The 26,485-nt window shown below is 40.9% G+C and overlaps 1 protein-coding gene and 1 long non-coding RNA gene across 3 annotated transcripts in view; one reads left to right on the top strand and one right to left on the bottom strand.

Moving 5' to 3' along the window:
• Positions 1-7,012: 7,012 nt before the first annotated feature.
• Positions 7,013-11,597, bottom strand: LOC118178369. Its single transcript, XR_004756140.1, has 2 exons — positions 11,098-11,597; positions 7,013-9,630 (listed from the first exon to the last, which is right to left on the bottom strand). It is a non-coding gene; the product is annotated as an uncharacterized LOC118178369 (long non-coding RNA).
• A 1,354-nt stretch (positions 11,598-12,951) lies between these two features.
• Positions 12,952-26,485, top strand: part of EPS8 (epidermal growth factor receptor pathway substrate 8) — a 131,666-nt gene continuing 118,132 nt past the window's right edge. The window contains exon 1 of one of the 2 annotated variants that reach the window (XM_035346804.1): positions 12,952-13,312. The gene's annotated coding sequence lies outside the window, so the exon portion shown is untranslated. The remainder of the gene's footprint in view (positions 13,313-26,485) is intronic. The other variant, XM_035346822.1, reaches the window with a different exon arrangement.

The raw sequence follows: 26,485 nt of genomic DNA, 5'->3' as shown, positions 1-26,485 counted from the left end.
AGAGTAATATGGACAAACTGAAATGAGTCCAGCGAAAGGTCATGAAGATAACTTATTTGAGTGATACGATGTATAAACAGGATCTGAGAAAACTTCAGCCCTAAGAACAAAAAGCTTACAGGAGATCTTTTTGCTGTCTATAACTACGCAACAAAAGCACATGGAGGAGACGAGGTCAGACTTTGCTCAGAGGTGCACAAGAGAAGGATATGAAGCAATGACCACAGATTGGAACTTGGAAAATTTGAAGTAGATAAAAGGAAAAAAAAAAAAAACAACTGTAAAGTTGGTTAACAATGGGACATGGAAAATGTGGAATTTACATTTCTTAGAGACACTAATTCAGCTGTATGAGTCCCTGAGCAACCTGATCTAACTTCGATGTTCACTTTGCTTTGAGCAGCAGATTGAACCAGATGACCTTTAGAGGTCCCTTCCAAATTGAATTATTCTCTGAATCTGTAATTTGCTGATTTTCATTTATATTGAAGCCTATTTTACACCAAGTCTTGAAGTTTTGTGGGGCTTTCAAGTAAGTATAAATAAATAAATAAAATATGCATATAAGTAAATGAAATGGTTAATCTATGTTGCTGAAGCAGGGTAAACAAGAATCAGGACCACCAAATCCCAGATTCATCCATGAGAGTCCATCATGTAGGGTCACTGCACTGGGCAAACTGCTGTGTAGAGGAAACAACCCACAGTCTGATCTGCAAAAGTTTGCATCTGCTTGAAAAGAGGAAAATTCACTCAGCTCATGTGTGAGTATATGCCAGTGCTGGTCACTCCAATATCCAACTGGAGTTCCCCCCACATGGAGAAGATTCACTCAAGCACAACATTTTCTTTAAAGCCTTCAGCTTTCTTGGCCAGTAGCTTCTCCAGAGAACTGAACAGGGAATTGCATAAAATCCCCTACATGTTCACTATGGCAAGCCTACCAATTACATGTGTTCAATTGCATGTGAGTGGAGAGTGTCTACAAGATTAGGTAATGTAACGTCTGCCTGCCTCTCCACCAAAGGAAAAGAAATAATCCTGTCAAACTGTCTCTACCTGCTCTTTCTGAGCAGGATGAAACACACACAAGCATTTTTCAGTTATCACTAAGCTTTTGTATTCCTTCAAAACAGAGGCAGCATCCTCCTCATAAATGAGGAAAGTTAACTGAAAATTGCTCTCAGCGTACAGAGCCTGACACTGGGGAGTATTGTCTCTCTGTGCTATAATGATTTGATTGGGGCTGCTGTCAGATGTTATATACTTTATGTTTGACTCAGTACTGAAAAATAGCCTTTGCCATTTGCCCTGTTCTCACAGACAGGGAAGCTCAATCCACTGTTCCTTATTTGTTTTGAATTGTTTCAGTCTTCATGCTGATAATTTAACAGCTTATAACTTAGATGAGGATAATGAGAATCTGTCTTAGGAATAATGCAGAGCAAAGGCACATGGAAGCATAATTAATTCTAGTTTCATAGTATTTTCTGTGTCCTGATTTATCTGTTTCAACAGTCACTGACTCTGTAAAGTTCAGTAGTAATTTTGCAGTGTATTTTGTGTGCTCCGATGTCCCATCAACTGAAAATATCCTTTTGGCTTCAGTGGACTTTAAATTCAGTTTTAACACAATTCTTATCTTGGGATTTCAGAGTGTTTTGTAATTACTGCTGAATAAGTCTTCATGGTGTCACTCTCTTCCCTGTAACAATTCACTTTATCCAGAGGGTAGGGTAGAGTTTGGAGGCAGAGAATAACAAAGAAATGCAGTACTAGCCATTCATCCTCTATGTGTGAAACTAGCCTCTCCTGTGGAATGGTTATTCCATTTGACTGGGGTATGCATATAATACATCTTAAAAAGACAGTTTATTTTTTAAATGCAGATACCACACCATTTTAAATTGTCATGGAGCATCTATTTTGAGGGAACTTTAGGAGAACTGTTAAAAAGAAATTGTTGTCATTTCCTACAGCTTACACAATATGGGAACATACCAAAAAAGGAGGCAGTGAAAGAATTTTTACAACTGTTATCAAAACAATTTAGGAATAACTTTCACTCTATGATAAAGACAAAAAGGTTGTTTGGACAGAAGTTTAGAGATACAAATATTTTAGCATTTCTACTTTCAAAAGAGTTTTGGGGTCATTACGGTTGAAGTCCCACTGAGTATCTCATTTGTGTTGGCTTCATTTTTGTTTTCAGACTGAAAAGGAAGAATGTTCCAGACATCCAAGGTTCACTTTCTTCACCTCTATTGGAAAAACAAAAACACACACACAAAAAAACCACACCACCCCCCAAGTTTTAAGTGCAAGGAAAAATGTGATAAACCTGCAATGGTGTTTTATTTATTTGTTTGTTTGTTTGTTTGTTTTTTGTTTGTTTTTCCCTCAGATCTCACAAATCCAAAAATACTTTGTGGGTTACAAATCCTTGAAATATGTTTCTGGTAGACCAGGTAAGCTAGCAGTGCATTGGGTAAATCTCTGTCATGTATTGCTGTCCTGTGTTTGTGAATCCGAAAGCTCTTTTGCTTCCCCCAGGGAGTCTTCAGAATTATCCATTCACTTATTTTCAGCAACTGTTTGTTTGTTGGATTAACTCAGTTCCCTCTCTTCTTATTTTTCTTATAGTCCAGAAATATTATCAAGAGTGTGTTCCCATTACTTGGTGTGCTCGCTTTAGTGTTTAAGAAATCTGTCTCTATCGTGTTCTAACAGTTTCAGTCATCCTCAGTTTTTCCTTTTGTTCCCATACAGCTGCACCAGGCACAAGCACAGCCTGATCAAGACCATTCAACCCCCCTTCTTTAAATTCAACAACAGTCTGGGTGTCTGCCCTTTTGGAGCAGTGAATTCTGCTGGCTCGGAGGAAGAAGAAATCCTTCTCTTGGCCAAATGATTGCTTATTCTTTTAACACAGGATGATGTAGAAAGGAAGAGTTGACATTATTTTTATTATTATTTTGTCTATTTTGGGAGGATACAGTGTCTCTTCTCAGCATGGTGGCCTGGTTGTGCTAGGCACTGTGTATATACATAAGTGAGGACAAGTCCCTGCCTTGAAAATCTCACCCTTTTCAAAACTGAAACTACAAAAGATGTGGGGGGAAAAAAAAAAAAAAAAGATTCTGTAAACAAGCAGGCTGATTACCATTGCGGGTAAGCTCAATTTCTTCCTTTGGCTCATTGAAAACACCCCTGTGAAGGGTCATGAGGGAAGGTGTCTCAGGTTTCTCCCACTCCAGATGTTGGTGGGGTGAAGAGGAGGGGATGCACCATGGTGCTAAGCTGCAACATGGGACCCCTTCTGCTGACATGTCCATCAGCTGCAGCCTGGAAGTATGGCTATTCTCCCCTGTACCCATTCCCCTCGGCACCCCCATGCACCTTATGTATGTGGTCATGGCAAGAGGGAGAGCCTCCACAGCTGCCTGGCAGAGGATTGGGACACCAGCTTCATCATGGGGACAGGGTCAGCTCTGCAGGCCTCATGCTCATGACATGACATTGATGGGTTTATCCAGGATGTGGTCTTTTGTTTTTGAATAGCCAAACTCTTTTTTTTTGAACATCTTGCACTAGAGGGGCCAAATGACCAGCATCTTACTGCCACTGGAAAGGATAAAAATGCTTCCGGCCCATGTGCCACTGTGCAGGTGGGTGTTGATGGGTACACTTGCTTATAAAGGGGTGAGCAAAGTGCTAGGAAGTCTCAGCAAAAATGAAAGGAAAAATAGAGAAAGAGGGCAGGACTGACAGAGTTGGCTTTAACATCATGTTACATGCAAAATCTTGTTATTGGCAAAGGGGAAAACAAGTCAAGAATTTTTAGTCTAATAAAATTCTTAACACTAATATACAATACAGAGTTAGTGGTTGTACCATTACAATACACTAATATTCATGATCCAAGTTATCTAATCAGTATAAAATGAGTCCTACTGAGAATACAGTTTAAAATATTATACAGAATAACAGTCTCACAAACCTCATTTTCCCATGTTACACTCCTTTCTGCTGCCTCTCTGAGACCAGTGGATAATGGCACCAGTCTTCCTTTTGGACAAAGCGGATGGCAGACTTGCAGCAAGACATCAGAGTCCCCATGGCCCTGGGAACACCACCAGAGCTTGCTGTACTTGCCCCACTTCCCCAGGGCTCCTCACTCTACCCATGGCCCAAGACCCCATGTCACACCCAGGGACTGTCCGCCCCTGACCCAAGGATGCTGCAGCAGGGTCAGATCCAGCTCCCCACAGCTCTGCCCATGTTCTGGCATGGTCTCAGCCTGTCCTTGTCCCCAGGAAGGTGTTCAGCCATCCTGGGGCAGTTTCTGACCTTGGTTCATTCACCACAAGTGTTTATCCCCTTCACGTCTCCAGCATCATTCTGTGCCTGTCTCTGGACTGCATCCTGTGTTCCTGCTTTTGAGTCTTCTGCTGTTCTCTTGTACCAGGGGTATACATTGTAACAGGGTTATAAATATGTCATAATACACAGGTTATCAGGTCGTTGCTATTATTTGTATAGAAATAGAGAAACCATATGATTATGCCATATGATTTTGCTCAGCTCTAGAGCTAAGCAAAAGTTAAGTGAATGAGGCAATAGCCACCTGGTCTAGAGAATTGCTCTTGCAGCTACATAAACTGAAAGAAAGTTCCAGGCAGGCCAAAACACATCTGATGTTCAACATGTCCTGAGGCCTTGGCATGTTTGAACAAAGCCAGTGGACTGTCCCAGTGATAGTGCTGGATTTCTGGGCTCGGAGACTACAGCTGGAGCACAGGGCTGGGCAGGAGAGATGGGCTCTTCTCGGGGTAGGAGGAAGAACTGGGATCTGGCAAACAGCCACCCTTCCAAAGCAAAGTATCCACTACCCGAAGGCACCCTGATGCCCAAGGGGACACAGGGGTGGAGCATGCAGTGGTATCTTCTCTGTTGTGACACCACTTCTGCAGTTACTGCTGAAAAAAATGAGTATGTTGTTGGCACGATGCAGTTAGAAGGATGATGCCCTCAGAGACCCCTCCAGAGGCCACCTCTGGCCAGAGGCAGTGACCTCCAGCTAGGAGACTTCCTGAGTACTTTTTCCATGCCCTAGCCATTTCTGCTCAATGTTTCCTCAGATGTGTGTAACAGCCAGTGGGACCAAATCCCCACTGTTGCATCTGTAGGAGAGAGAGGGTGCCAAACAATATAAGCTTTCTTAAACCCTTGGGATATTAACACATCTTTGCATTGTTTCTGCCCAGAAAAGTATGCATGTGGTGTTCGTCCTCAAAATCTCACATCCCCTCTTTACTAGGCAGGACAATTTTGGAGTGCAGAAGGTCCTTCAGATCTCTGGAAGGACATAAAAAGACACATACTATACCTTTGCTTATTTGTTTAGTAAAAAGGGAAAATATTTGCTTCTGAATATATATATCTGCAATCAACTTCCAAGGTAAGGAACCCTAAGAGATTTTAAGAAGGTAGTGGTGAAAAATAATTAATTAATTAAATAATAATAACAAGCAATTAGCATTAATTGAATCCTAAAATTTCTTGATGTGGAGAAGGCAGAACAGTATACAGGAGCAGTGATATTATTGTAAACTGTATGTGATGCTTTCCACTTATTAGAAATATGCACACTATGTCCTATAATGTTTGGGATCTTTTAGTGACTGTGGAGTCACTGTCCTCAACTCCTCCAATTTACTTAAAGGTGTCTGATAAGAAGAAACATCTCACAAGGAGTTCAAAGGTCTTTGAGGCAAGATCCTAAACAAAAAGGCCAGTGAAATCAGGAGTGGGCCTTGGGATAAATGTATGAGGCAACTGAAATAGAAAATTATTGTTGGCTTCTATAATATGGATTCAAAAATTGATTTAAAATGTCTGTTGACTGACACGTCATTTATATTCTCTTCTCTCAATGTTTCATCTGTTGTTTTGCAGTGCTTTCTGTAGTGTGCATAGAGCTTGGGTGATGTAACCCAAGTAATTGAACACTGCCTTTCTAAAGCATGTTTCTGTTTGGTTGTATTTACATTGTCCCTTTGTCTCATAGTATTGTATAGTGTGTTGTAAACTGTTAAGATGACACAGAAGTCCATCTCACAAACTTTGCAGGGTTGATTGCTTTTTCTAGACAGATTTTTATTCCATACCCAACAGCAGCCATCAAACTGTTTGCTCAGTGTCAGACTGCACAAAGGCCCTTAAAGCACATTTCTCCTTATGCTCCAGGGGGATTTCACAAAGCCTCCTAAGGTAGACGGCCTCCCCCCTTTCCCAGCATACCTGAGCAAACAGTTGTGACCACCTCAGTATGCAATTCACTAATGGCTGACTAATTATCATAATAAAGACAAGATTTAGACTCCTTTTTAATTATTACCCTTCCCTGACTTGACTTGTTATAAGCTCACAGAAGGTCTGCTTTGATTCGGTAGTGTGTGCTTCGAATGCTGGTATTATCACAGGGTTTGGGGTGCTTTAAGGCAAAATTGCAACTTGAAGTAATGCAGCTGCAGTTTTGCCACATCTCTCACAGACTTAAGAAATTGTGAATTTGAACATTACATGTGTTTATCCGAAGACTGTATAGAAATGAAACTGTCTCATGGGCACCTTCCTCCAGAAAGAAAAAGCTTGTTGAATGGATGCCTTTGTATAGGCAGCCTTTCCATCACATCGTAGCCTTCTCTGTTGTTAACTCCCAGGACTATGCCTGTGAAACTGAATTCAGAGACATTGTCTCACTTTTGTTTAAGGAACTTCAATGGATGGAGCACCATACTGGCAGATTGGGTCTGTGGGTCCCACCATAGCCCCACATCCATGTGCACTGGATGCAATTTGCCATTGCTACCTAACCTCTCCAGCATTGCCAGTGCAGACCAGAAATAGCAGGTCATTTTCATACACCCAAAATTCATGAAGTGCATGTATTCAAAACTATACATGTACACACATATACGCAGGGTTATTTCATATGCATTTATTGTTATTTTCATTTCTGGGATCCCAGGATCATTTGGTACCATCTTTTAAATTCTGTGCTTTTAAGTTTTAGTAAAAACACAACTTATCCAGGTTTCAGGATGTAACTGTGAAGATTTGCCGTATTAGCTAAGCCTTGGTGTCTCCTTCTGTCTCCTTCTGTACAACGAAGCTTGTGACTCCAGATTCATTAATGCCAGCAGACAGATGATTTTGAGGTCTGTGGCAAGAACTACATAACAAGAAATTGTAACCAGTATTATTAATTACTTCCCTCATCTAGTGAAACAATTATGAGATCAGAAGTAAGCAAGCATTTGCTGAAATGATGATTTTTTTTTCACATGTATGCAAATAGAGAACTTCAGATACCCTGCACATTCTGTAAGAGGGTCAAACAGCTGAACCAGGCCGTTCTGTCCTTAAAATCAGGAACTGTGACTACTATTTGAAAAGTTAAAATTAAGTGCAAGAACAGGAAAATTTAATGAAGAATAACAATACAGTTTCAAAGTAATTCTGGTTAATCTGTTGATTTTAGTGTTGTGGTAATGATATTTTATATATTTCTTAAAAGTTTAATTGTCTATAGCCCTGTGAATGCACCAAAACCTTTCTATTTGTTAGAAAAAAGTCTCTTCCTCTGACATTTCTGCTAGGAAATATGAAACCCGTGGGCCCCAAAGCCAAATAAAAATGTCAGCACCTTTTTTGTCAGCACCTCATGATTCTTAAAGAAGTGTCTTAATTTTAGGTGCATGATTCAAGAACTCTGGAGGCCTGGGATGAGTAGTGTAGTTAACATTGTTCCCTCTCATCCACCAGAGAAATGTATGTCCAAAACCTCAGAAGGAAAAACAAAGCCCAGAAACTTAGAGAAGTTTCAAGCAAAAAGAAATTCTGGCAAAACGGATGAAATAAACATTTTCAATTATATATTTTTCTTTCTCCCTGCCCCCTTTCTTTTCTCATGAATATAAAGTGTGAGGAAAATGTTATATCTGAGGTTTAATGCTCTACCTCTCTCTCAGTAAACATACAATTGTAATAAAAAACATCTGTCATGCTTCCCTATAAAGAACACAGCATAGATATAAAAAGATTGATTGTCTGCATCATATTTCATTTTTGTCTCACTGAGACAGGCATAAGGAGGCATCAGAATGCATAACAAGGTTTGAGTTCGTGTTGTAATCTGCAGTTTATTTGCTTAAATTCAATTAGAGTCTCATGCATCAAACACAGTGTAGCTCTTGAGAGGGGATAGAACAAAATCTAGCAATCACTTCCAAATGTGCTGAACTTTACCCACATGATGTCAGCAGCTTCTGGATATCTTTTCTTGTGCTTCAGGTTTCTCTCAGGACAGAATCCTTGACTTACAAACTAGAGTGCCAGCTAGCAACTAGAGACTGAGAAATGCACAAATTAAGGACTTGGGCCTGACTCTACTCCTTCTGAAGCAAATGGCAACACTCTCCATGCCTCCAGTGGGAGAAAGGTCCTCTACATTACTTCAGTGGTTGATTATGATCCATGAAGGACTGTATAGTAATGACTACCAGATAATTCATAATGTCCCAGGACCCTTGTCTTTCTGGAAGGCTTTTTATCATCACACATTCAACTTTAATCCCAGCCCTAAATTTACATGGGTTGTAATTGATGCATTAGTAACTGGAATGGCTGGATGGCAAGTTTGTAAGTCATAGGTTATGGCAGCTATGGGCTGAGGAGTTTGGGGGCTCAGATGTGATGATAAACAGCTGGTTTATTTATCCCAGTCAGCTTACTCAAATAATCTCCTCCACAGATGTAACAATAATTAGGGGGAAGGAATAGAAATCTGATGACCCTTGGCAGTTAGACTAAGGAGCAAATCAGGAAAGTGTATATTTAGAGAAGCAAGCACCAAATTAAGCACAACAGGAAACAGAACACCCAGGAGGCATAACTGCACAGCCTCTGACTTGGGAATGCAGGTACCACAAGGACCATGAGCAAATTATTTCACCTTCCATTTTTTCAAGATGTCTGGCCTGTCTGCAGTTCAGAGTAGTCCCTCGTATAACATGGACTGAGTGATTCACGACAACTCTTTGAGACATTCGTATCCATCACACTTGAAGTCTCCATGGAGCCCAGCGCAGTGACTACAGCCTGACAGACACCTTGTTATCCTCTGACATATTCTCTCCTATATCCTTGAGCTCTTCAGAAGAATCATTTCTCTTGTGGAAATGAGACTTTCAGGAATCCTTTGCGCTGTTTTGGCTCCATACCTGGGAAAAAGGCTCTGAGTCAGCCAGGAACAGTCCAGGGGCTTTCCCTGTGGTTCAAAAATATGTTTGCAGCTCTGTTTCTGTGAGGAGAGGGTTGCAGACCTGCTGGGCTCCTTGTTCCTTTGCAGGTTTAGGTCTTTTGGATAGTTCTCTCATCTGCTTTGCTTCATTTTGCTGAAGCAACCTTCCCAAGAAAGGTCATTAAAGAAAACACAAGTAACTCTGTAATTTAATATTAATCAACGAAGCACAAGCTCTACAATAAAGGAATGAACTAACTAGTTCTTAATGCCCATGGGGAGAGAGGAGGGCTTTTTATAATTTTATTTTACATTCCCTTTTCCTGGCAATAAATAAATAAAATAAAGCACCACTACAAATCAGAGTGTTTGCCCAAAGCTAATTTTTGGATAGCAGAACTTATGTTCCTAATTTATTTAGAAGTTTATAGAATCTTCCCAGCATGTTTAGACCAAACCAGCCTCACCAGTTTTGATGCTGTTATGTTACAGATAGATTTACTACTCCTATTTATAGACTCACTACAGCTCTAAAAATATTTTTATGGCACAAAGGATGACACATTTAAGCATAATATTTTAGAAACAGACACACCCCAAGGAAACTCCTGATCAGATTGTAGACAATTTTGGGACTAGAAGAATCTCTGTGCTTATTCTTATCTGCCCTGGCCTGTTCTAGACAGCACCATGGTTAGCCGTAATGCAAACAGTCTTCTATAGTTTTACCTAAGCAGCAAATATATAGTTTCACCATTTGGGATTTTTTTTTTTTTTTTTTTTTTTCCAGCAGCATAAAGAATGGAGGAACAAACACAGACAGCTAGCCAGTCTCTTTTGTTTCTCTCTCTTGCTGTGGATTACTCTGCGTTAAGCTCACATTTGTATGATCCTAAACCAGGAACAATTTGCTTGTTTCTCACTGTAGACTTGTGCCTTAAAATGAAGAGAAGAATCAGGCTTGCTTTGTGTGTTTCTCTCCTGAAAACTCTATGGTTACAGCAGGGTCTGTTTTCAACAACAGTGGAAATCCTGATATCCAGAGGTTAACATAAATCCCCAGGCTTTCTGAAGCCGGCACGTAGCATTTGAATACCTGCCCATCTATTTTCTGTACAGCCTGAATAATGTCCTTCCCCCTGCGTGAACACATTTGTTGTCCACACGCCTTCGGTTGAATGGACACACGCAAAGGAGTTGGCCACCTTTGGTGGTGGGGCGAGTGGCTGCAGGGCTGAATTTTGGGTGGGAAGGAGGTTCCCAGCCCTCTGTGGAAGCCATTCAGTCTGGGTAAGCCATTCTGCAGGTCCCCAGCTGGAAAGTATCTTTAGGCTCTTCTACAACAGGAGGAAATTTCTTGGTGAATTTTGTTTTTTCCCCAACCAGAAAAAATGCTCATGAAATGTCTTCTTCAGCCCCTGCATTACCATGTTCTGATTTCCTACCTGCAGTGTTATGAGTTTCATAATTATATCAAAACCTTTTAATAAATGCCCATGCCTCTTGCACACACCCTGGTGAACACATGATAAACCATGTGTTCTGGGTAGGTACAAAAGCCCAATTTATCCTTTCACAAATCTTTCTGTCTCCCATTTATTCTTCTGGTTTCCCTCTTCTCACTCTCATGTCCCACTTCCTTCCCAGTTTCCTGTTGATTTTTTTTTTCTGTTCCCTTTAAATATTTTCTTCCCAAATAAAAACAAGCAACCCACAGTGGTCTCCTGCATTTGTTTTCTGTCCTTTGCCAATGGGGTAAGCACGTTTCTGTGTAAATTGCTATTACTTACCTAGGGAGGCTGTGTGCGTTGATTGGTATCAATAGTTTGGAAATGTCATTTCAGATGTCAGTGCTCCTGTGACTGCTCATTCACACGAATGACCAAGGTGACCTCTCCATAACCTGATTTCTGAAGGTTTGAAGGTCTGTTGGAAACAGACTTCCTGTTATCAAGGTAAGTGGATGGTATCTACGCACTCATTCCCTGTTTAGGTGCATGAAAGCTGCTTCGATCCTCCCTCCCCACCCCCATCACTTCACAAAAGTTCTTTTCTCTCTTTCCTGCTTCCTGGAGAGCCCTCTGGACCAGAAAAAGTAGCAGGGAGAGAGACATCAGGAGAAGACCCAGTGTGACAAGGGGTTTTTCCAGTTCAGAGCTAGGAAAGGGACACTGGCTGAAGTGTTTTGCTTTTTCTCCTGTTTTTTTTGAAGCTGGGTTGAGGTGAACTCCCAAGCGACCGCGGGCTGAGGCCCCACCTCTCCTGCCTGATCTGCAGGCTCTGATTACTGTCTCTTGCCTGGTTCACAGGAGCCTGCAGCAAGGCTCACACCTGCATGCTCCCCACTGCCTTCGGATCTGAACCTGCCCAGGAGCCCGGCGAAATAACACAGTGTGCAGCACTCAGATCTTACTCTCAGGAAGATTTGCCAAACAGCCCCAGGTCAAGCATGAGCTAGCATCGCTGTAGAAGGGTACCAGCAACGAAACCACTGCAAACAGTAGCTGAGAAATATCTTCGTTTCTCCTTTTTGAGAAAGTGTTTTGGGAAAACCAGTGTCCTTGCTGGAGAAGCTGTTAGGGGCACGACTCTGGCAGCGATGGCTCTGACTTCACCTGCCTCTGCAAATGAGTCACAGAGTGTTATAAAAAGCAAGGACCTGCCAAGTCTCATTTCTTGGAACTGAGTGGAAATTGTAGAAAGCAGCTGCTCTTTCACTAGTTTATACTTTTCCTGTGTGAGTTTTTTGAGGAGGGCCTGCAATCAGAGAAACATTGCAGCATACAGGACCTATTGCTGTGTTTCAATAACTGTGTCTCAGTCCTGCAAATGGCTGTATGGATGGCTCAGAACTTCAAAGATTGCACTTCTTAATTTTGCTCTTTGTAAGGGATCTCAGAGAAGCCTGGAGGGAGACTTGGGAACATAACTAAACAGGTTTGTAAGCTTTGCAAGCCAGTTCCATCCTATCAAAAACCAGGAACTGAACCTCAAAAACTAGGTTAACTATTTTATATGCTACCTGAAGGGGGGGTCATTTTGTTTGTTTGATGCTGTTGAATAATGTGTTTTCCAGCTTTTCTATGGAGGCAAAAAAGATAGAAACTTACTTGAAAATGAAATCAGTGAAAACTGACATTCTCAGGGGCCAGCCTGACAATAGTGGTGGAAATGGCTCACTATAAAAATCATGAACGTGGCATAGCATCAGGGCTTTGGCTACCTGTCAGCACGCCATGAGTATCTGTGCATAGGACTATTCCCCATGCAGAGTGAAAGACACGTGCAAGTTGTCAGGGTCGGGAGGGATGTGGTGCCAGATGGAAACAACATAAACAGCTGGGAGATTTCATCTGTGATTTCCAGTGAGAACAGGAGACTTTATTGGTGTAGCTGACTTGTTCTACAGCCGGTTTAGATACACCTACATCTTCAGGGATTTAGCTTTGGAGTCTGGGTAGGTTTTCTGCGTTTTTTTTTTTTTTTTTTTTTTTTTTTTTTTTTTTTTCCGGTGAATGCTTCAGAATGCTTGAAGCAACTCACCCATTTCATCCCGGCTCCGGGGAGGTGCTCCAAGTAAGGTACCCCGGCGTTTTGCAACTGTCCTGCAAACCTCGACAGGGCGACAGAGGACCAGGGGCTGGGCGGGCAGCCGCGCACCGCCACCGCGGGGCTCCGCGCTGCCCTCCGCGGGCCCGCCCCGGCCGTGGGCTGGGACCGGGACCGGGAGTGGGGCTGGGGCTGTGACCGGGGCCGGGGCCGGGGCGGGGCGGCGGGCCGGCAGAGGGAGCTCGGCATCGCTCCGCTCCGCTCCGCTGCGCGGCTGCTCCCGCTGCCCGGCGCTTTCCCCGCGCCGCTCGGGCACTTTGTCCGCGCCTGCCGCCCCTGCCCGCGGCCGGCGGCGGCGGCGGCCGCGGGGAGACCCCCGGATCTCCCCCGGATCCCTCTTAGATCCCCCCACAGGCCGCTGCGTCGCCCCTTGCGGGAGGAAGGCGCCCGCGGAAGGTAAGGGTCTGGCAGGGAGGGGATTGCCTTACCCCCGGTGGCGGCGCCTCCACCCCTCTTTATTCCCCCCCCCTCCGCCCCCCCTACCCCCCCTTTATTCTGCCCCAACCCTATTTATTCTGGCCTCGTAACATGGCGAGCGAGGTGCGGGACTCTTGCCCCAGCCTCCTCCAGGTGCCGCTGGGGCTGCTGCTGCCGCCCGTCCTCCTCACTGGGAAAGTGCCCTCGAGTCCCCCGGGCGAGCTCAGGACAACGCTCTGGGAGCAGGGATCGGACCCTCGGCCGCAGCCCTTCCTCGCCGCCGTGCCCGCGCACCCGCGTACACCTGCGTGGGTCCCCGTGGAGATGCGCGCGGGCTCTTCCACCCCGGCGGTGTGCCACCTGCACGCACCTTGTCCCCCGGGGAGGGTCCCCGGCCGTGCCCCCGAGCTCCGCCACCTCCCTTCTCACCTCTCCCCAGGTGGCCAGCCTGGCTCTCCCCGCCGCTCGCCCATTTTTCCGGAGTATAAGGTGGTTTTTCCCGAGGTGACGTGTGTCAGTGGTGGGTGATGAGGAGCAGCTGTTGGGTGGGATAATCCTGCAGTGTGTGCTGGTGTGGCTTTGGTGTGCTGCCTTCTAGGCTGCTCAGCCCGTTCCCCCTCTCTATGTTAACTTTCCCTGGCATTCTTCCTTCTTCCACCCCTCACATCGCCATGGCGTGTACTTCTGTCCACATTGCACCAGTGCACTAAGGGTGACCCAAGCACATAGTGGAAAACAGGTTTATGGCATTTCAAAGGGTGATACACGGTGCTCCATACTCTCTATAACCTCTGTAGGGCTGGGTTATGTCCATCAACAACAGCAAGGGACTGCAGCCTCCATGAAACCCTAGCCTGAAGCTAGCTAGGAGCAGATAACAGAAGAAAAATGAGTGGATGAGTTTTTCTTAAGGGTATTTTTTTGCAAACAAACGCTCCCACCCCAAAGTTGTCTTTTGTCTTAGCTCATGGCTCTTGTGCCCCATGGGTTATAGACATGCAGCAGTATGACCTTTGGTGGCGTCTGTTTGTTTACTTCAAGTGAAGTACTGAAGATAAAAATATTACTGCTCTAGGTTGTGTCTGCTGAAATATTAACCAAATGATGGATCTCGGATTTCTTTGCAGTGCAGACCGTGTTTTAATACGGCTTCTCCTTCCTTTTGTCATTTAAAAAATGTTCCTCCACCCTTCCTATTGACCATCTTTCTTCTCTTTTGTGATTGTGAAATGTCTGTATGTCAGCTACAAAAATTGCTTACATGGAAGAACATAAATGTGACCATTTTTGTCATTAGCAACGGGAAATACAGAATCAGCACTGTATGAGCAGTCTTCTTCCCATGGAATACCAGTGGAAATGCAGCAACCAGAGCCCTTTGAGAAGAGGCCTCTCCTAGACCAGTCCTAAAATGAGTTCCTCGTTTTCTCCCAGTGACGGGGACTGTGAAGAGCTTACAGGGTTTCCAAGATGTGAGGGAGATGCAGCATATCTTGGCTCGATTTGTGGTTCACAGCAAGTGTAGTGCTATTAGCATACAGGTGTCTTCAGGTAACAAGATACTGTGCTCAAAGGTCTATGGGAGCAGACAGGGGCTGCTCTGGCTGGGGGAGGCTGTGAAAATATAACTGGCTTTGGACAATACTTGTATTGTCACATACTCATAGTAGCTGTGGTATTGAGTTACACGTTCTTTAAGCTCAGAATAAATGTTTTCGGTTGCACATAATTTTGAAGCACCCAGAGCATCTCATTAGGTGTAATTGGAGGGAGGTGACAACCCCATAAGGAAGTGAGTAGGTGCCTGGCTATATGCAGCAATAACACAGAGTCCAAGGTTGATCCTTTTGTTGTGAAGTGCACAGACGTAAAAAAATGCAAAAGCTTTCCACCTGGTGACAACTAAATTCATGAAATATGATTGATTTTCTTTCTGGTCATACTCTAGCTGTAAATGGCAAATCATTCACACTAACTGCTGTGTTTGTTCCCCCGTGCATGAAAGCTTATTAAAACCTAAACATCTTAAGTTGAGTAATTGGTGCCCTGAGGGTCAAAATAGATTGAGTATATATGAACTTTTCAGCTATAGCAGTGGCATGACAGAAGACTCGAAGTCCACACAATAAAGGCTGCACTAAGAAAGTGCTTGTTAACTTTGATTTCAGTGTCTAGCACCTCTCTCATACTCCTAATTGCTGCATCAGCCTGTCTTCTAGAATAGCGAATGACTGGTCTAAGGTGGGAGACTTCCATAAAGAAGCAGCTTTCAACCATGCCAGATGGAAAAATGGAAGCTTTTGGTCTGGGAACCCTCCAAAATCTGGAGCACAGTAGAACCTCTTCTTTCTTTGCTGCATGGCTGGTAGCCAGAAAGAAAAGACATTCAACATCTCAGAGCGTAGCTTATGGTACAGTGTGCACAGCCCAATCCTGTTACTTCCATTCAAAAAGAATTGGAAAGGTGCTTTGCTTGCACGTGTATTTTCCACATATGGATAGGATTGGTTCTCATATATCCTTTTAAACCAAGATTTCTTCTTGCTTTTTCATTTAACAGCGTCTGGCTCTGTGTCTCCTTTGTCTGTAGGCATTCAGGATTTTCATTATTCTAGTCCTGAGCTTGTGTCCCAAGGAGGCTAATCAACACCCTGTGACTGGATGGCTTTGAACTGATTTTGAAGCCTCTGTATTTATTTTGTGGTACAGAGAGCAGTCTGATGCCCGAAATACACCTTTTGCTGAAGCTAAGGCAATACTTACTGAGCACCTGCTAAAACTGTAAGTCACTAAAAATATTACTGGTAACTAAACTACCAGTGCAGATACAGATATAGAATATTCACACTGAGAGGAAAAAAAAAAAAAAAAAAGAGTAAGAGGCAAATTTGTTGTTTTCAGAGCTAGTTCTCTAGTTTTTCCAGTATTAAATGCTCTGCATTTGCAGAAACTAGAGTTCCTGCTTCCACTAAGGGTTGTGACTGCTGCCATTTTATCTCAACTCCAGAATTAAACTCTGCTTCATCTGTTTATTTATGCATCCAACGTATATGATTTTCTCATAGTTTTGTACATACCTTGATTTAACCCTGACACCTAGAAATTTCACTTTCCCATCTTGGGTATCGAGCTATATGATTGTTGCCATTTGAATTTTATTTCTGGTGGGAATTTCAGCTGTTACTATGGTCATGAGGGGCTGCTGGATTTCCCACTGTTATGCATGTACACAAACCCATGTATACAGTAAAGTTTAATCTCAGTCAGTGAGACTACTTGGATTTGCGCAGGTATTTACTAAACAAAGCTCTCAATTCACTGAAACAGGAAGATTAGACAAGTTGTCTTTTGTAGCATTTGGTACTTTAGTGATTCTATATCATTTTGCTTGTTCCCATGCAAGCTTACTCACAGGTTTCTTGCAAGATTCATGGGGATGTGGGAAGAAGCAACTTTCACTATTTTGTGATTTATTTATCTTTTTTGTTCCTCTCAATAGCACATTATGGACTTTGAGGAGGTAAAAAATTAGTCAGTTAAAAATACAGATATTGTTAGAATTAGCTTTTGAGGACCACTTTTCATTTTGAGCTATATCCACGAGCCCACATTCACTAACACATTGCTTTGATTTTATTCACTAATTTAACTTTCAGTAAAATTTCTCAATATAAGCCAGCTCAGGGTCTTGAATGCTACTAGTTGAACACATTCAACCCTTTCTTCCCTTCCCTATCTATGCCAGAATCTATGCAATTAAAGTTACTCATGCTGTGACTCTCTGCAGGAATGAGATCTGAAGTGGAAATAGCAAATTACAAATTACTTTGTTTGCATTTATTACCTCTGTCATTTTCTGAATAGACTCTAGCAACCTTATGCATTTTGCATGGACATAGTGAGCTGATGTCTCTAACTTCAAAGGTTTATCACTAGTAATTTGTGTGGAATTTGTACATCTTGCGTAAAGTTATGCATTTCTGTAGCATTTTCTATTGTGTAATGTTCTGATGCATAATGAGCATCTTCGTTACTAATGGTGTGACAGGGGATTCTAGTTGCATTTGTTTTTAACGCCAGATTGAGTGAAGCTTTTTGACCAGTGAAAGAAATTGCAATGTTCTCTAATAAAACTGTGGGTTGTGAAATGATGAAACTGTTGTTCTGGAATACTGTGAAACCTTTTATGTTTCCACAGAATATTTAGGAAATGTATTTTAAGATTGGTATTTGCTGAGTGAGTATAGGTGTTTTGGATGTTATAACTCCAAGTTTGCTTCGTATATATAACTTGTCCTTTTTTTTTCTTTCTTCTTTTCAAGAATGTGTTGATTTGATACAAGATAGATTTATCTTTTAATAACCCAAATTGTTACAATTTAGAGATTTTATGCATTTTATAGATTACCACTGCAGGTAAGGGAATATATGACTTCTTTTAAGTGTCCTGTGAGCACAGAGGAGCTGAGTTCAGCTGGCTTAACTGTAAAGCTGCCATGGCTGTTTGTTGGGGCAGGGGGATAGAATTTACTGTATCTCCTGAGTGTTTCAGACTTCACTTACTGCAGGACAATCATTGTAAGTCTTATGTCTGTAGCTTAGAATATATATATATATATTTATATATATCTGGAAAATAAAGGGATGACTCATGGGGATTTGTGTATTACTTCAATTTCTGTTCCGGCATGTAAAAGCATTTTCAAGATTTGACCAAGTAGAAAAGCAGGCACTAGGCTTGCTGCTTCTCCCAACAGTACTCCCTTATCCTCCCCCTCTTCTTCTAGAAATTGGCTCATGTGCAAAGATAAGCTGAAAGTCAGATGTTAGCAGTACTTTTTCACTCTTCATTAAAGTAGGTCCAGAGCCATTAGGAAAGGGAAACAATATGTAACATACCTCCCAAATTAGCTGCTTAAAACTTGATCTAAAAAACAGGAGAAATACATGAGATCAGAAAAGTGGGTTTGTTCTTTCATACTTGCAGATGCAAGGTGAGATACAAGATTATCCTGATTTTATCAATGTTTTCACTTTAGGTGGAATTTGGCATTTCTGTGATCTGTTCACTTAATGGTCCTAGTGTTTTGTCTTGCATGTGAAATACGAACCTTGGTTAATGAGCACTTTCATTATGGGGTGGTTGAAAGGGTTTAACATTAATTCTCTGAATAACTCTGAATGTTCTTCTTGTAAAGATGCAGAGCTCTTCTCATAGTTCTGATGTACTTTCTCTTCTTGCAGTGCCACTGCTTTTTTTTTTTTCTTTTTTTGCTTGCTTCCACAGTATGTTTTATGTGTCATCTTCTCTATTTCCTTAGTCAATAACCTCTTTGTTTCCAGTGTAAAATATAATTTGCAGTAATTAGTGTTGAGAAAGCATGCTTTTTCCAGTACATAAATAATATAACAGTGTTTCAGGGGGGTAGATATTTGATTGATACAGGCATTAGTAAGAGTTCAGTGCCTTTGAAAATCCCATTGTATATCATAAACTTGTACATTACAAATATTTTTTTATACCTATCATGGGAATTTAAGACTTTTGTTCAGATCATGAGACATTCATGTTCCTTTTTCAGTTCTTCAGTGTCACTGCATATGACAATAATATGGCAATAGCTATGCCATGGAATTGAATTACGTCGTGAGAAGTTTGTGATACCAAGTTGTAATAAAATACAGCCTGATGATCTTCCATGCTATTTTAAAAATGGAGAAGTCAGCCACTTATAGATAGACCTCTAAAGTAATGTACAGCTTTGCACAATGTGTCTTGAGATGCATGTGAGTGCATTATATTGCCTGCAGTTGGAGAAATAAATATACACGTGTGGTTCTCATTTAGAATTTGGTGGCAGGCTGTGTATTTAAATACATATTTTTCTACTTCAATTTTGGTGTCATCTCAGGCTTGTTTTTCCCATAGTGGAGTTGCTTATTCTCTTCTCCACTTCTATTGTTATTTATTGCTTTGCATTCCTTCCCATGCTGTGACAACCTTAGTGTAATGCTTCATCTCTTTTATTTCCTTCTCTTCCTGTATAAGGGATGAAGAATTGTCCAGGCATTAAGGCAGAGGACTGGGAGGTAGGAGGATCCTGTCTGTTCCTACTTCAGCTGCAAACTTCTTTATAGCTAACTGATGCACTCTGGGCTAAATGAACACTAACGGCCTCTTAGTGCTGTTTCACTCACAGACGACAGGACAGAGTGAGGAATCTGGACTTTGTACCTTACCGTCCATTAGGTAAATCACCTATATGACGAATGTCCTACCACCGATGAGAAACAAACACAGCTTCTCTGTTGTAGTCACTGTTTTTCTTCTGTTCCTGCTCCTGTGCTAAAGCAGTGACGCATTTTGAACTTTGCCTTCTGGTTTGGTCCATGTTCTCCCTGCTCAACTCAGCCCTTGCGTTAGCTCTTAAGGTTTTCCATTCTTGAGTGCTTGCTCGAACCATGTTTCTCCACCATCTTCCATATTGTGGTCCATCCTGCTCTTGAGTCTTGATACAACTTTAATCTCCTGTTTTATTTCTTCCTGCTTCTTTATTTATCCCATAAGTTTTCTCTACTCTTTTTGTTTTACTTTCATCTTCAGTTGTGTGTAGTGCTTCTTGTCCTCTTTGCATAATGCACTTCCCACCATTGGTTGCAACAAAGCTGTTCCTTTCTCACAAACCATTTCTTTTTCCCCATTTTGTCTATTTGTAGCATTAATCTGTATTTCAGTGTCTTCTGAAGTGCATTTCAGATTCATGGATATCAGTGGGATGGTTCATATTTGAAATTGCATGGATAATCAAGTCTTTGTAGGATATGGCTTTAAAAATAATGTATTCTCTAATGGTTTAATGCTGTATTTTGTCTAGGCAATAATTTTAAGCTCACTTCAAGCTGTTCTAGAGCTCAAGACCTGAATAGGAGGTATTAGTGTGTGTAGGCATTTTGTTTCTGTATGTGAGCGAGGTATCTAATATACACATGAAAAATCTGTTCAATTGATGTCTTACTGAATATGAATGGAAGACCTAATCAAAAATGCCTTCACTAAGCAGTAGCATTTATTCATTTCTACTTAGTATTTACAGCATTTCTCACTTTAATCTAAAAAGTTAAATATTGATGTGAAAGAAAGAAAACGTGTTTGTATGGTTTTTAAACAGTGAAAGTGCAGAACACAGCCCCAGAGGGCAAGTGTGTTGCTTTTGAGGCACAGTCTTGACGACGATTGATTGAAGTAGCGGTTTTGTGCAGTTTATCAATGGTTTTATTTTTCAGAGGGAGTTGGCCTTCCAAGCTGGGGGTTTGGCAGATGTGATGGTCCTACTGGCCTGTTTAGTCCAGCATTTCATGCTCTGCAGTGGCAAGCGGCTTTGAGCAGCTGTCAGCAGTGAAGCATGTCTTCCCTGGGAAAATGCTTTCTTTTTTTTTTTTTTTTTTTTTTTTTTTGGAGAAGGTGGATGTACAGTGCATGAAGATTTATGTCCCATCACATTCTTTGGGTATTCTAAGCAGTACTTTTATAACTCCAAAAGTTCTTTTCATCCATAGAGATGTCTACTCCCCTTTTTAATATCATCTCAAGATCTTGATGTTGGAGAGAGCTGTTTTGTCTCTTCCTCAGTTTTCCTATTTATAAAACTGAAAAAAAAAACTGTCTCTCTGGGAGGCTTAAATAGCAAATGTTTACACAGCCTTTTGAAGATGTAAAGCATTGTACAAATGCTAAGTATTATTATTATTACCACCAGCTGCTTCATGGTAATTGCAGTAATAAAAGTGTCAGTGCTCGTGGTTGTATTATCCTTACTCTAGCAGTGGATTGGTTTGCATCATTATTGGGATCCTGAGAGTTCTTCCGCTTCCATTGTACAATGCAGGAAATGAGACATTCAAAATATTTGACAAGGTAGCCCACCCTGAAGTTAGTGCATAAGGTGCCACTTCACATATTTCCTTTTTCAATCAAGTTTGCATTCCGGAACATATTTTTCATGAAATCTTGCAAGCTTTCCACATGCTCTGACGTCATCTGTTCACACTGTGTCTAGTGTTCCACTTGCAGGGGAGCAGGCTGAACAATGCAGACATTGAGGGCAGTTCGTGAAAGTGATGGTGCAGACTCTACTGAGGTACAACATGTGGGAGAGCTGAGGTGGGAGAAGCTGGGCTTCCAGCTATGAAATCTTTATGAAGGACTTATTTAAAAGGAAAAGTTTAAGTCCATAACTGGGAAAGAATGAAACATCTTCTGCAGCATGACAGTGTCTGCACGTCTCAGGGCTGACTTGGCGCTGGTCTATGCCGTGCAGTGTCTGAGCTGATTAGAAATGAGCCAGAAGCAGTTGTGTTCATGATGTTTATATGTAAAAGAAGAGATCTTTTAGATGTGATTAATAACTGGTAGTATAGGGAAAGAGATGTGGTATAAATCACAATTAACCTTTGGTGCTTTTTTTTTTTTTTTTTTTTTTTTTAGGTTTACTTTTGTAAAACATCCATGACTTAATGCTGAGCTATTTTTATTAATGTTCTTGTGCTTATCTCACATAACCAGCTTGTTAAAAGAGGATATGAACACTTTTTAAGCCTCTGACTTATAAATTGTGAGAAAGAGAAAAGAAGATTGATTCCAACAGGCTTGAAGGTAGATTCATTTTTCTTCTAGCCAGTAAAATGGAAAGGGGAATAATTAAACTGAAGCCATAGTGGGGCACAGTTTTAGCTGGATGGAAAATTATTAGATATTTCTCTAATATACAATTTAATTGTAAAACTTAAACGTAAAAGAAAACAAATGCAGGGGAATTCTGTTTGGTGAATTGATGGTACAATCTCCTAGTCATTTCTGCCTGAAGTAACAAGGATAAGAAAAAAATAGAATAATAACAAAGGAACACTGAGGGGGGATAATTATTTTGCTATCATATCCTGAAGATCTGAGGGGATTACTTGGTTGAGTTATAAGAAGCATCTTGTGCTGCTGGAATGCTGGGTAGGATTGGTAGTGATTGTACTTTGAAGAAAATGTCTCTGTTCTTTTTACTATAAACATTTGAGATAAGATGGAAAAGTTTGGAAGAACACAACACATTTTGTGAGTTCTTCCAGCGTTCTTAATTGCTGATTATGAGATTTCAATTTCATATTGTTTTTTACTTATTTTGGGTGATTTTTAGTGAGCTCCGCTTCACTAAGTTGGGCCACCAAACTGCCTGTAACAAATGATAATTTATTAGTCGTATATTAGTATCTAATACAGTGCTTATTTAAATTGCTAGGGATGTTTCCCAGTAGCTTCTGGATAAGTTGTAATTATGAAGACCTGGATGATTAAAGAGGTCACTTGAATCTGGATCATGGGCAGCATCACTTCCTAGTGGCTGCGCTACAAGGACTCTTAAGCCAGAAATGATGCAAAATAGGAAAATGATTTAGTCCTTTATGATTCTGTGTATGCAAATTTTCAGACAGCTCTGAACACCATTAAAAAGCAAGAAGAAAAGGCACTGGCCTTCTTCTATATTCTGTAAATTTATGGAAAACTTATTTCAGAAACATCCATAAACTGATTACTTCTGATAACTCCTTTTACAGAGAAACAGGAGCATAGGGGTAAGCCATGTAACCCTGCGTCCCCAAAGGAGTGCTAGATGCTGGCTGGCAGGTTCACAGGATTTTGGAGCATAATGCTTTAATTGTTCAAAATATTTTTGATGGTGAAGTGGAATTAAATTCAAAGTATTGTATTAAAGTTTTTCTCTCTTTATCATGTGAGACTGGTGATATTCGACTTTGAAGAGAAGTCTGAGTTTTTCTGAGGGCTGCAGGGAAGAGCAACTATTTTATGCCCCCTGCATACAGTAGTACAGCAGTTTGATAGGAATTTCTTTTTGTTATCCTAGACTGCAACATATAGCAGTATAATAGCTATCTTTTGAAGTATAGAAAATCTGCCTAAGGGGCCATCATTTTAAAGTCTAATATGAAATTCTGTTTTAATAAGGTTCATTCCTTGCACATTTTAAATGCAAGGAAACATGTATGTTGAAACCTCACTAATCCTTCATTTGCACAAAGTATTTGGCTCATTCCCTAACTGTCAAGGAATTAATGGTGTGCTTCAGTGAAATCTTGCATTACTAGAATGTGGTTGTAAGAGATTCTACACTGCATTTGATGGTGATTTTTGAATTATCTTAATAAATAAAATGAAATTGCCACTGTCAAAGCATATGAGCAAAGCAATCCAATTCTGATTGTTCGTGTACTCACACACTCACAAAATTAAATGATTTCCAGAGAACTTGCAGGGCGTCCATACAAATTGGGGAGCTTTTCTGTATTCTATTGTGCTTGTGACCATTCTGACCATTGTGACCATCAAACAATGGTGTAGCTGACATGCAGTCACTCTACTGATGAGGTGACAGCGCCTCTCTTCTGTACTTCCTCTTTTGGCCTTGTACTTGGAAATGAAGCAAAAAGGTAACACACATATTGGTGCATGTAATGAATTCAGATCCCTTCCTGAACCAGGACAGCATGACCTCTCGCAATTATTTTATGGTAACAGGCTTTGAATGAAGACGTTCAGAGGACTGCCTACAGCAGAGATGTCATGACAGTGTAGGCGTACCCAAGGGGATTTTAATTGTACTTCTCCAGTGCAGGAAACAGGCTACAGTTGCATGGGATGCTGTTGTCTCCATGCATCTTGGCTGAGGACAGAGATCCTTGCTGCCACAGCTAAACCATGTCTGGTATCTGAACCTGGGTGTGGTGTTTGCACCATAGACATACCTGCCATCAGTGTGCTTTTCTGCAGTCCTGCACCTGGTAATGCAGACTGTGTAGAAGATAGTACATACTGTTTACATTTCAGGCAGATGGAGTCAGTGGGATAAAATTACAATTTCAGAGTATCTACCTATTTCTGTTGTGTTAGCTTTTCCAGTTTGTAGCTAGTGACTGGAGTCTTGTTGTACTAGGCACTCAATTTCAAGAGAATTTTATTATTTAAACATAATGTCTATTTTTAAGTCATATAATCTATAAAACCTGTTTAAGGCCACAAAGGGTCATTACATCATTTAGTTTGACCTCTAGAGTATATGAAGGAGGAGAGTTTCCGCCCTTCTATTTCTGGTAGGAAAATATAAAACTAGATTTCCTGCCATTCCTTTTTGTCCATGATAGATACAATAATTTAAGCTGCCTGCCTCTGGCAAATATTGGCATTTTTCGCTAAGTACATTAGTGAATTTATAGCAGTTCTGTGTTTGCATTGTGTGAATGCCAGAATGCAGTGCTACCCCCTAGATACTGTTGTTTGTGTTTTTATATTTTTGGCACATAGGAGATGCAGTACAGATTTCCTCTCCTGCATATAGACCTTTCAGTCAAAACCTCGTAGTCTAAAAGCAGATGATCATGGAGCCTGTCCTTCTTTCTATTCATGCTTGACTGTATAAATTGTATAAGCTCAGATCACTTTCTGAACCACTATATACTTACGTGCATAATCATTTTTGGCTCACATGGCTGGGTAAGACATTTGGCTGGAAAAATGGCCTAAATTTTGGCCTAAAAATTTTCTAAGGCCTAAAAATTATTATAATTTTCTAATGGCCTAAAAATTTTCTAAGGGTTAAAGGCTATATTGCCCTGTGGGAAATATCTGTGGAAGTGTTGGAAATAAACAGGAACCTCACCACCTTGGCAAATTTGAGCAAGTCTGGGCCTTTCTACTTCCTAGACCATAGAGATGGTGTCGTACAGTGACTCAGAAGTCCAGATGCATGCTATCCTAGTGTTCCCAATAATGCCAGCAATAACGTTTTTTCTCCATAGTCATATCTTCTTTATGACTGATAGTGAAAAAGATTCGCCGATGTTACTTCAGGCAGTTTAGTAAATTGAATACATTATGACTGTGTGGGTATGTGTCACAACTGATGCAAGTCCTTCTTGGTCTTAAAACTTTCTTCAGAGAGTTTTACTGCAATGATTTCTCTAAGATGTAAAAAGTGAATAGCAATTTTAGATATGACCTTGCTCTTTACAAGCTCACAGCTTGTCTGCCCTGCATGGGACTCCAGCTTCCAGTAATGAGGAAATGTTCTGAGGCGGTGCTTTTGCCATGATGTCTTATAGAAATAATGGCGACTTCCAGATATTCCCCTTTTTTTCCCCTGTGGTAGCTGTATGTCATCAGGAATCAAGTTACTTAAAGTGATGCAGATCTCAAGCTTGGGGTTGTTTTTGTGGTAGAGAAATGGTTTTTCATTGGTGTTGGGATGGTGGTGCTGCACTGATTATAAACCATGCGTGATTAACATTCTTGGTCTAAATTTGGAGTTTTCACTCTGAACGCATTACCCCTCTAGAGCTTAGAGAAATGCAGTGAATCTTTGCTTTGGAAGGAAAAAAAAATGCAGGGCATTTACCCTCTCTTGCTTTTTCTCATTTATGCCTTTAAGACAGTTTGTATATAAATTCTGCACAGATAGTTTTTCAGTTTCATTCCAGTTTTACAACAGCTGCATGTATATATATTTTTTTCATCTAGAGCTAGTGTCTTTCCTAGGAAAACACATCTGGTTATGTAGATATGTCTTCAGCAGTTAATAATTTCCAGAAAATGATACAATTCATGTACTATGAATCTGATAAAGTGTAGGGTCTGGTGTACAGTAGTATTTAAATGTTTGTAGCTTGGCAAAAAGTCTCTCCCTCATTCTTTGGATGTATTGAGCAGAAATCTTTTGTTTCAAAACTTACCAAGAGTTTCCTAAGACCTACCTTGACCAATTTCAATGTATTCTTCAGTCCTGTTGCAAAAGTTAGCTGCTAAATCTTGGTGGTAGTGTTCACGAAGGAGTTGCCTTCAACTGAGGGGGAAGAGGGGTAATTCAGAATGAAAATCCTGATCTGTAAGTATTTGTTCCAATGATAGTAATGGGGTAACTAGTCTTTCTGCCTGCTGTTAAAATTAAATGCTTGTGAGATTAAGATTTAAAATATCAAATAGGAAAAAAAACCAAGAACAATACAAAAGCAATAACAAAACCCAATAAAATTCTAAATTATTTTATTTTTTATTAATAGAATCTTAGATCATATGTAAACAATGTAAAATATTCT

The sequence above is a fragment of the Oxyura jamaicensis genome, chromosome 1, assembly GCF_011077185.1.
Source record: "Oxyura jamaicensis isolate SHBP4307 breed ruddy duck chromosome 1, BPBGC_Ojam_1.0, whole genome shotgun sequence".
Classification (NCBI taxonomy): domain Eukaryota; kingdom Metazoa; phylum Chordata; class Aves; order Anseriformes; family Anatidae; genus Oxyura; species Oxyura jamaicensis.
The sequence above is the reverse complement of the archived record's forward strand: the minus strand, read 5'-3'. Positions and strand labels throughout refer to the sequence as shown.